The following is a 12,631-nucleotide window of genomic DNA, read 5'->3' as shown; positions in this document are numbered from 1 at the left end:
CGACGATTGAAAATTGCTTGAAATGATTGTGTTTAAAAAATTAGTTTCCTTAATAATTTAACATTTTGATGTAAGTCACTTCATTTACTGATTAGCTGAAGGTTATGTTGTGAACCTTCCGAAATTGCTTTATGAACAAAACGACATAATTAAGCTAGAAATGATTATTCCAGCCGCAGCGATTTTCTTCCACTCTATCATAACGGAAAACGGCTGAACTGATTGAAATTAAGCTTTCAACGTACTCGTAGTTAGCACATACCACAAGTTGAGTTTTCAATATTTCATTTCTTAACATAACAAACGTATTCTAAGGAAGGAGAGACAGGTTCAAAATTGATGCCAAATGTGAAATATCGCAGGAGCTCATCAGGTTCGAATGTAAAACTCAGTATTTAAACTTCTCATTTAAAACAATCGGACATGTGCTCAAACGTTTTCGATAATTACTCTTCTTTAGAATGGGGATGATTTATATATTTTTTTCTTCAAGTTCAAATTCTGCATTTTCTGTCTCATCATAACGGGAAAATGGTTGGACACTTTGAAATTAATTTTTGAACTTAATACTTATTTGGGCCAGGTTTCATAAATCTTACTTTCATTAAAATGCGTATTCTAAGGGCACAAGAGGAGGGATTAAACTTATTCCAGAGATAAAATATATTACGAGCCTTTCATGCTACAGAAATTAATCTACCATATAAACTCCTTATTAAGAATTAGTTGTAACGTGTCAAAAAGTTTTGGAAAATAACGCTTCTAGAGGGTTAAATGTATATATTTTACAATATGTTCAACGCTGTTATATCACGATGGGAAAATGTTGAACGGTTTGAAATGAATTTCAGGAGTTCTCTTGAGCCATTCTTTAAAAGTTACTTTCATTAAATGTATATTGTTAGATCGAGAGAGATGTAAAATTTACACTCAAAATATAATATTTCAGGAGACTTTCAAGATTGGCAGTTATAGTTTGATGTTTTATAAACTACTTACTAAAATATTAGCTAACGCATGACACACAGGACTTTCGGAAATTCTGCTTCTTATGGAATTAGGGGACAATTTTTGTAATATTTTATTAACACATTTTGTATTCTTGAAATGGCGAAGAAAAAGAGATGTTTCTAATAGTCTTTTTAGAAATAGTTTGCACTAGGTTCGACCTAAGATTTTAACATTATAATTTGATTTATATATGTGTGCTGGTTAAGGGCAGAAACTAATTTAATTTTTTCTGAAAGAATAATGGTTTCACACCCTTTGAAATGAATTATCGAAGATGCAACTTGAGCCAACCTGAGTCTCTCTTACCTTAGTTTTATTCAAATCGGAGATGTAAGAGGATTCCAATATATTTTTCAAGTACGTTTCATAAACATCTTCTTTCACTGGGAACAATGTGCATTTCAACTAACATTTCATTAAATATCCTCAAACATAATAATTCCCAAGGTTTTGGGGCAGACAGCACACTTTAATGAACCACCATGAAGTCATGACACATTTGTTTTTTTCTATTAAAAATAATATAAGTTACAAAGTGTAAGACTATAAGTTTTTATAAAGTAGTGACTATTTATCGATGATGACTGGTGAACTCTGTCTCAAAATTGATTTGAACTAACTATTAAATGATTCATGATTTTTACGGTGTCTTCCCGTTTGGCCTTTTTCCGTTTCGTCTTATGCCTGATTTCATTACTTCAGGCTATGATGCTAAGATAGTGTATGTTAATTTGATTCTAAGGCGAAATGGGAATTTCCATTTGCCCTTTTGCCCTTAAACAAAAGAAGGGAATTTTTAAATTATGATAGGGAAATTTAGTGTTATTTTGCAAAACATTTGTAAGACTAGTAGTATTTACGTTTGAACGAATAGAACATCGTATAACCAAAGTAAATATTCAGAGTAATGTATTATTTGGATAATTGTTCTAAAAAATAGTTTAATAAATTATTAATTCAAAGCGAATGGGAGGTATGGCTATGTTATGACAATGTTGGTCAATAGTCCAATGTTGTAGAAACTTTGGATAAAATGTTAGCTGAGCAAATACACAAATATATATATATAAGAATAAATATACAATACTTCCATTATTGTTTCGACGGACTACCTGCGTCTTCTACAAACATACGGTATATTACACACTGAAGCAATTGCTCATGCAGCCTTGTATTTGCACCTCAAATAAGAAACAATAAATTATAATGAGAAAAGAAATGTACCTTGATCAAGTAGGAAAGCATTTTAAATTGTGTCAGATGAACCCAATCAGGCTGTGTGAGTAATTGCTTCAGTGTATAATATAAGTTTGTAGAAGACGAAGATCCTCAAAGTTTTTCCCAAACAACTTATATTTCATTAGTAAAGTATAAATACTCTCAATCATTATTTAATGTAAATTTCTGTTGTTGAGGGTTGTATAGATTTGAAGATGTCTGTAACATTTGTGATCAGTAAGCGAGGTGAAAAGTTTTGTTTTAATGATAATTTATATACAATAAATTATAAACGTGGTAGAAAGAGTTATTGGAAGTGCAAGGACGGATGCAGAGCAAGAATTGTCAGTGATGAAACGATAGTCGAATCTGCTTTTTTTTTTTACACATAATCATGAACCTCTGTGTGCATCAATTGAATCAAAAACAACTGTTGATAATATGAAGAAGAGAGCAGAGGAAGAACCAACATCAACAATTAATAACTAGGGCTGATTCTATATCGGGACCAAGTACCTGGATAAAACCTATATATCGTCTGAAAGCTCTTGCCTTAAGAAGTACGAAACCGTTTTCAAATCACGGGCAAACCCACAACCTGACCCTATAAGGGGCCAGTTTGTTAGTGTTTGTGACCCTATGTATGACATACAGAAGTAAAAATGAATGTTACGACACATCACGCGTAAGTGCCTGAATCCATCATGTTTCTTTTTAACTCTTTACTAGAATATGACTCTGACAAGAGTTTGGTAATATCGCTTTGTACCCAGACGTACCCATTTGGTCAGTGTTGCCAACGATTTGAAAATATAATGTGGCAAATGGTTTCTCTACCACTGGACATATATCCTTGTAACGTGCCATAAACATCATTCGTCACTAGAGAAAATATACTGTGGACGTATTCCTCTCTCAAGGGCCCAAATTTGTCAGTGTTGCCAACCAATTGTAAGAATGAGAAGGTGTAAAACAAGTTCTTACGATGAGAAATCTATACACCAATCTTGGCAGAAACATCACACGATACTATAGCAAAAAGACGTTGAGTATGACCATTTCCCAACCATTTCCAACCGCCAACCAAATATGAATATCACGATGTGGCAAGTGACGTGCTTGCAATTGAACTAATGTATAACAAATGTGACATAAGCAACACTGGACAATGGAAAACCTAGCATGGGTCACAGTCTAATTATGTCCGCCAATGCTATAGACCTCATGCAATAATCTTGAATGTTCGCATTAGTTGGCACTGCTAACTGGGGTGCTTGGGAGACTGGGACACTCACACAATGTTTTCCATTGTCCAATGCTGCTTATGTCACATTTGTTTTATATTCGTTCCATAGCACGCATACCATTTGCAACATTGTGATGTTTACACTTGGTTGGCAACACTGATAATCTAGAATGGTTTAGGGATGATCACACTCAACGTCTTTCTGCTATAGTATCGTGTGATATTTCTGCCAAGATTGGTGTATAAACGGAACCTGTTTTACACCTTCTCATTTTTACAGTTGGTTGGCAACACTGACAAACTTGGGCCCCTGAGAGAGGAATACATCCACAGTATATTTTCTCTAGTGACGAATGATGTTTATGACACGTTACAAGTATATATGTCCAGTGGTAGAGAAACCATTTGCCACATTATATTTTCAATTCGTTGGCAACACTGACCAAATGGTTACGTCTGGGTGCAAAGCGATATTACCAAACTCTTGTCAGAGTCATATTCTAGTAATGAGTTAAAAAGAAACATGATGGACTCAGGCACTTACGCGTGATGCATCGTAACATTCATTTTTACTTCTCTAAAATATGCGATACATAGGGTCGGAAACACCAACAAACTGGCCCCTTATAGGGTCAGGTTGTGGGTTTGTCAGTGATTTGAACGGTTTCCTACTTCTCATGGCAAGAGCTTTCAGACAATATATAGGTTTTATCCAGGTACTTGGTCCCGATATGGAATCATCCCTAGTAAGATATATAGGTAAGTATATAGTAATAGTTGTAATAAAGTATAAGTAATTTTGACACTGAAGCTTTTCTGCATGCTTCTAATATTTATTCTTGCAACTTCTCGAGAAGTTATTTTAGATGTGGAACTTGTTTTAAAATAGCATTCTAGCTAGTACAGAAATACATAACCCACTTTTTATTTACAGTGTAAATACACAATTAACCAGTCATAGTTAAGCAATATTCTCTTTGTCTTTACTTTCTCGAGGAGAAGTATGACATTTTTCTTCTTGTTGAGGTTTAAAACTAATTTATTTTCTTCTTTCCAAGAAGGAAATTGCTAAGGGAAATTATTGTAGTGAAACTGCATCTATTGTCCCTACCTTCGGTGCCGTCAAACACTCTCTATATAACGTACGAGTATCAAGCCAATCACCATTACCGCAATTGAAGGTGGAATTGAGTGAATTGAAGGTGGAAGAATCGTGGAGTGAAAAGCAAAAATGGCAAGACGGCAAAAACATTTTGTTGGCGGACGAAGGCGTTGATGCTAGTAGAATACTTGTAAGTTATATTTTAGTAGGCATGGAAATAGTCTATCATTTCCTACATTCTTCTTCTTGTGTTGTTTTGCTGTTTTTTTTTGTTTGTTTTGTTTTTGTTATTGTTGTTGAAATCGTGAAGTCTGATATGACAATAATAATAAAAGTAACAATATTAATATTAAAGCATTTTCGTTAGATTGTCTGTGTTATGTATTCTAGTCTTTCTATCTTCAACAGGTTCTCGACACAGTTAAAACTTTAGAGATTCTGTGTCAGTGGGACAGGATTGTGACGGATGGGACATTTAAGACAGTATTTCTCCCTTTCTCCCAATTATATACTCTGCACGGGAAACATTTGGGCCAGGTATTCTTCTCTTCTGTTTACTTCCCAACAGAAAGCATGACACATAAGTAAGATTACTGAAGGTAATCAGGGAAGAAGCTGAGAAATTTGGACTGCGTTTCAAATTGAAGTAAGTTTCTATTGATTTTGAGAAAGCAGCAATCAATACTGTAAATCAAGTATTTCCTGATGTTAAAATCAAAGGGTGTTTCTTCAACTTTTCTTAGTTTGTGTGGAGGAAGGGTGTAATATACATTTTCTTGCAACGTGCATGTGCTGAAGATTCTATTCACTCATTTGTAAATTATCAACAAAATAAATTATTTTGATTTACAAAAGAAATAAATTAGTTTCGCCCAAAATTTTGTTATTGACTTTCCAGAGTAGATTCTGCAATTCTTTGAATCTTTAATGTGCTAATGATGTATTTTTACCCATTTGTAATGACGTGTGCAATCACTTAGAAAACTATCAAGAACGAATGACTAACACTGTGAAAGAGTGGCACGCCAAATTACGAAGAAAGGCATCAAGGGACAACTTAGACATAGGCCTATATTCTTTCATATATTGATGCTGTTCACATTATATTCACATAGAAACTTGATATGCTGTTTTGGATGTCACAGACTTAAGAACAGTAAAATTATGTAATTTCATATATTAATGTTGTTTCATATTATATCCACACAGAAACTTGATATGCTATTTTGGGTGTCATAAAAAGACTTATGTGCTTTTCAGATATTTGAGTTTAATTTGTCTGAAATAGAAGAGAAGTTGCAGTTTAGAATAAGACAAATCCTCTTTGTTCCAGATACGGAGTGAAAATTCCCTTGTAATGTTATAGGGCGAAATGGGAGAAAGCCAAACGGGAATTCCCTTCCGCCTTAAGATAACATCCTTATCGGTTATCTGTCAAAAGATGTTTTGAGGGCATAAAGCGAAATGGGAAAAGGCCAAACGGGCATAAATCATTTTTAAATTCCAACATTCGACTCTACGGGACTGCGGGACGCATAAATTGGGAATCACTGTCTTAATATAATACAAACACATTTCTTTGTGAGAAAAAATATACAAAGGATAGTTTATAGGTAGCCCATATTTCTTCAGAGCTATTTTCTCGAAAACAACTGTTGCGTTAAGAAGTTCAATTCTGGAGTAATGTATCACATTTTCTCTAAAGCTTTCCAGTAATCCCCTCTATAGGGAATTAAATAAAAAAAATAAAATAAATTCTGTTTTGATACAACATAATATACATTTTCATCGACTCTTTTCCGTGATACTCCGTGCTTGGAATTAAAATCAGTGAACAATCAGAGGTGAATTCAGCCCCATAACATATGAAATGGGTTACTCCTTTCCAATTTGAAAAATAAAATCCGCAGTAACTTCCGTCTCAACTGTTTGATTTTAATGTATTATTGTACATTTTCTCTACATCTTCATAAACATTCATTCTGCATGGAGCTGAAATCAATAAAGATGAAAGTAGTGGTATTGCTTCCCCTCAATTTTCTTTTTTTTTTTTTTTTTAGTTCCATGATAACTTACATAAAACTAGTTCGGTTTTGTACAATATTACGTATATTTTCTTTGACTATCTTTCGTAATCCCCTATGTTTGGGATTAAAATGAATCAAGAAGGAGCGGTGGATTTAGCCCCTCTCCCCAAATGTAGTATCGATTACTCCCTTCTTCAGATTAAAAGATATGATCCAAGGTGTCTTTTGTAAAAATATTAGATTTTCATGGAATATGTTGTATACTTTTTGAGGCTTCGCAGTCACTCTCACAACTTGGATTTCAAATGAATTTAGAACAAAAGATTAAACTCCCTTTCCGCTTTAAAAATGTTCTCTGGTTCTATCACCAGATACATCTGAGAGGCCATTTTATACTGTATATCTAACAACAGCAACAACAAGAACAATGAAAAGGTTTGGGAAGGTTTCGGCCAGGACCTGTTTAGTAGATACCATCCCGGAATTTGCCTGGTAGGATTGAAGAAAACCCTGGAAAACTCCAATCAGGATGGTCGGCAGGGGGAATCGAACACGTGATCTCCCGAATGCGAAGCCAACGCTCTACCATTTAGGCTAGGTTATCACATAATCCATACTCTTGCAGTTGAAGTGAATCAAATATCCGGGTTTACTTAACCTCCCCCTTCCTGCGAGAAATTTAATTATAAACTCTGTGATAACCTTTGTAAAAAAAAAAAAAAAAAAAAACAATTTGTGGAGTATGGTCTAATTTTGTTTAGAATTTCCAATCGTCTCGATCTTGCAATCAAAATTAGCGAATAATTAGGAAGAGTGTTCTCTCTAATTTTATTCCTAGCTATAACGTATTTTGCTTTACTTAACACAGTCATTTTACATATATATAATCTTGTTTGTATTTTGTAGAAAATTAGAAACTTACTCCTATAGTTTAAAGCTGATATTAGTGAGAAAGAGGACAGCTTGCTTCAACAATATATACCATTACTAGTACAATTTAATTTCATATAATTCACATTGAGACGAGATTGAGCCGTGCCCCACAAGACTGAGGCTGAGATTGAGATAAGTATCTGTTAATAGATACGAAACCGGGACTAAAAATACGATTTTTGACTCGAGATGAAACTGAGACCGCTGTTTTGTGATTGATATAAGACCGATACTACACAGTCTCATCTTCTCTCGTTTGGATTCTACCATTAGTTCTAGAACTCTACAGGGTGTTTCATAACAGCACCGACAACATTTGGGAGGTGATTCCTGACATCAAGAAAAGACGAAAAATATAGACCAAGTTGGGTGCACAAATGCTTCGTTTCGGAGTTATAGGCTGCCGAAAACGTGAAAAAAGTGAACCTTAATGGTCCAAAAATCCAATAGTATGAGACCTACCGTAGTTGGGTCAAGATTTTATTTAGGAACTAGTATGTGCCCTATCCAAATATCCAAATTTCTAAACCCTTGAGTACTTCCACGACAATTTTTAGAGGTAGTTAGAGAGTACTTCAAATTATATGCTCGTAGCCAAACTCTTTCTATAAAAATTGCTTCGTGAGTACCTTAGGATTCTGAAATATGTATTTTTGGATAGCGCACATATAGTTCCTAGGTGAAGTGTTGATCCGACTATGGTAGGTTCTACAGTTTTGGAGCTATGGACCTTTAAAATTAATTTTTTCATGTTTTCGGTAGCCTATAACTCCGAAAGTAAGCGTTTGTGCACCCAGGTTGGTCTATAACTTTTGTCTTATCTTGATGTCAGGAATCACCTCCCAAACGTTGTTAGTGTTGTTTTGAAACAGAACGTATATGCATTTTATGATTCAAATATGTCCAATGACGCCATATTCCAGGCTGATAACGCGGCCATTCACACAGCGGGCACAGCTGTAGAGGTGTGGTTTGAGGAATATCAGGATGAAGTTGAGCATCCCCTGTTCATACGTTCAATTCCCGTGCCTGAATGTATTGAACATCTGTGGTCCGTTTTGGAGACATGAATCCAACGCAAGTTTCCGCCTCCATCCTCATGTAATATTTCACTTGCTATCATTCGTGATCTCTGTGACTATGTTTTACATCGCATCAGTGTTGTTGTGAGGGCGAAACGTGGACCAACTGCATATTAATCTAGGAAGTTATATTTTTTTTTTATTCTTTTTCCATTAAATCGATGAGTATCGGTATATGTTTGATATCACTTGTGAGAGCAGCTTTAAAATGAAAGTGTTAATTCATCTTCCAATTTGTTAGTATTTCTGTATTTGGTTAAAGCTTTAACATAAATATAAACAAGAACATATTATAATGTTAATTTATTAAAAACTTACCATTTTTACATTCTCTCACTTGCACTTCTCCACAGTAAACAAACGCCAAACACACTATTAAAAGACAAGAGAGAATTGAGATTTTCATTGTGAGTAGCTAAAGATACAACTGAAATCTCCCGAAAACTTGTGAAGTTGAAATTCTCCGGGCTATAATTGGTTAGATGAAGGTCAGCATCTATAGTGTCGTTAAAATTATCTACAAACAATGGCAAGAAGAAAACATGTATAGTGTGCAATAAGCGAACGTAACAAGTGCTATGCAATTATCAAACACAGGGTTCATGTTCTCACAATTCTGTCACTGGGATAAACAATATTCCATGTAGAAAGTTATATAAATACTCGAGTTTACATAGAAACGACAATATTTTTTTCTTTTCTCTTGGTTACTATATATATTGGCATTGATGGAGATATGTAATAAACTAACTTTCAGATTTAATAATACAGGCACCTAAAAACTTGTGAAACTAATTTCAGATTTATAAGAACAATGAAATTCCAACTATCTAGGTTAATGAATTATTCAATTTACCTGTCCTTTGAAAGCTTTATAAATCCCAACCAATGTCCTAACATTACTGGAGCTCAATCAGTTAATATTCCTACAACTCGGGCAAATAATTTTCAATAAGGAAATTACTGATAATAGAAAAAAAACGTCAGAACCTTTGGCTGATGTCTCCAAACGTTTTGAAAACAATATTTCTTCCGTTAACCTTTTTCCATCTACAAATCGACAGTCAGTATTAAATAACAACAATGAGAACCAACCTTGGACTCATAACACTCAAGAGCAAAAGGTGGGGATTTTCTGACCTGTTTAAGTATTCGATTTTTGAATCCAAGGTCATTTCATTAGATCTACATTTCCCAGTATTGTATGAAAGCTGTATTTTATTTTTTCAGGTTTTCTTCTTCAAGTTCAATTTTGTTGCCATTCCGGCGAAATTAAAATACCGATAATTTTACAGTAATTATGTGATATCTTCAAATAGATAAAAGATAATTGAAATGTGGAAGAAGAGCGCCCTAGACAATATTATTTTACATGAGAAACCGTTATCACGACTCACTTATCTGTTTTCGATTTCGAGCCATTTTGAAAATCGGCATTTATTTTCGCGTTTCTAAACAGCTGAAAACGGAAAGCCACTAGGTGACTTGTGATAACGGTACCTCACGCAAAATAATATTGTCTAGGGCGCTCTTGTTCCATATTTCAATTATCTTTTATCTATTTGAATATATCACATAATTACTGTAAAATTAGCGGTATTTTAATTTCGGCGGAATGAAGACTCTTAAATATGCAAGGTTTGATAAGAGTCTCATCAACAATATGATTTTTTAAAAATCTTATTATAAAGGAAAATTGACATGATACTTCCAACACTTTCTCATTTTTCTCGTAAAGGAAAAATCCAGAGCAATCCAACTTTATACTCTTCAGTGAGTTTGTTTCTACAATGAAAGATCATTAGATTTCCATTGAGAACTGAAAACGCTATCAACGGATGTCATTTCAATCAGATTAAGTAGAGAAATTGCTACGGACACTATGAGAAATATCACATTGTAATAGTTGAATAGCATCTCTCTCAATGAACCTAAAACCATACTGTAAGGTAGGTGAAAATAATTATGGAATTAGGGCACATATCTAGGTAGGTAAGGTTACTCTAAGGTGAAATTTTTCATTGTAATTTGTGATAGATTTGAGTTATATATTATACAATAGCTATCTATTTAATGTACAGCAATGAATATCTAGTTTTTGGAAATTCTACGACATTGGAAAATGCAAGTATAATTTGATTAAATATTATAATATACAGAACTAGTGAAATAGAGTTAATAGTATATATATATATATATATATATATATATATATATATATATATATATATATATATATATATATATATGAGTAAAATCTACTTGTGAATAGTTGGTTTTATAGTATCAATTAGCCTAGCAGTATAAACATATAGATACTTGCAGGGGACTCAGAAGTTAATGTTATTAAGGTGTAAATTAAGATGTAGATTAACTTTATGAGTTCCATGGCCAAACATTGGAAAGTTTATGATTTAATTTTACCAAATGACACTGGCCTAGAAGGTTTCGAGCTATACTTCGTAGGGAGCAGACGAGTCAACCATGTTGGGTATGCGCGTCAGATTTCTTATTACAAACTATAGTCACTATTAATATTATAATCTATAAAGAAGTTTTCCTTTTGTTTCCGTGATCACCTCTTGGACGAAATGGAAATCAGAGCAAATGCGAATTGGAATTTCCTCTAAAATGTTAGATGTGATTTTTGTCTTTGAATGACAGCTAATAAAGTGTTAGTCGAAATGAGAATGAGGTGTAGTGAGAAGATTCCTGCATAACCTACGAGTATAAAGGGGCAAGTCCTAAAGTTTCGAATACCATCCCTAGAGCATTCATTTAGTTTAAACTGTGTATCACATCAGATCAGAGCAATATGACTATTATGTGCTTTCGCAAAGAAACACTTATGAACTGTTCTTCCTTGTTGCGTTTGGGCGCAATGTTTCAGCATCGCAAGATGCATTATACTGTGCAACAGAGAATTTTTGACAGAAATGTAAATGGTCATCCTTTATTGCTTTTTATGGGCTGAACACGAAACTGACAATAAAAATATGCTTCCGGCTAAGATTTACTTGTAATTACACAATTTACATGTTACATATAACCCTATAATAATGAAATTGTAAATGTAAAAATCACAAAACAATGAAATGATTACGGAAATAAAAATAGCTATTATTTTAATGTCTTGGATGCTGAACAATAAAATGACAATGATAATATGTTCCTAACACAGATTTAGTGGTAATTGCATAATTTACCTTTTGCATATAATGCTATTATAATGAAATTGTAAAAGTCACCAAACTTTGAAATGATTACGTAAATAGAAATATCCGTCCCTTATAATTTTTTGGGCTCTGAACACGAAAAACACAATACATCGTGTTCCGAATTCAGATTTAGTACTAATTACACAATTTACATTTTGCATATAACGCTATGATAATGAAACTGTACAGGTAAAAGTAACAAACATTAACATAATTACGGAATAAAAATAGCTGTATCTTATAAATGTTTGGCCACTGAATATGAATATCAAAAATATAACGTCCTGCTGGAACACTATCAGTGTAATAGCACTTTTAACATTTTGCATATAGCGCTACAGTACAAAAACTGTATTAGTAAAAGTTACCTAAAGTATCTGTTTTAAACATGCCGTCTCTTTGCTTGTTTCTTCTGAGGAACATTTGGAGCATCTCTAGGAACCATCCAGTAGAAATCCGCTAACATTGAAACTGACCACTTTCCTTTGTAATGTTGTTTCATGACAGAAATGTCCTGGTGAAATCGCTCTCCTTGCTCGTCACTGAAAGATCCACAATTCACTGGGAAGACATCAAGGTGGGAATGGAGGAAGTGCTCGTAGGCAGATAGCAATTCTTCTACTAATTCTTTATAATTTTCCGCTCGGTTGTTGCCCAAGGATCTGTTACAAACATTGCGGAAACAATGTCACCCATGGAGCTCGTCAGCACTGATAATAGATTCAAACACCTTATCTTGCATTAGCTTGCGTATTTGCGGACCAATAAAGACGTTCTGCTTAATCTTTTCTGTA

The 12,631-nt window shown here is 33.9% G+C and overlaps 1 protein-coding gene across 1 annotated transcript in view; it reads right to left on the bottom strand.

The window, feature by feature from the left end:
* LOC145665142 (ecdysteroid-regulated 16 kDa protein-like) overlaps positions 1–12,631 on the bottom strand; it is a 53,160-nt gene that overhangs the window by 40,057 nt on the left and 472 nt on the right. The gene's annotated exons all lie outside the window — the stretch shown is intronic.

The sequence above is a fragment of the Thermobia domestica genome, chromosome 11, assembly GCF_964235325.1.
Source record: "Thermobia domestica chromosome 11, izTheDome1.hap1.1, whole genome shotgun sequence".
Taxonomy (NCBI): domain Eukaryota; kingdom Metazoa; phylum Arthropoda; class Insecta; order Zygentoma; family Lepismatidae; genus Thermobia; species Thermobia domestica.
Note: the sequence above shows the minus strand (reverse complement) of the source record. Positions and strands in the feature narration are given on the sequence as shown.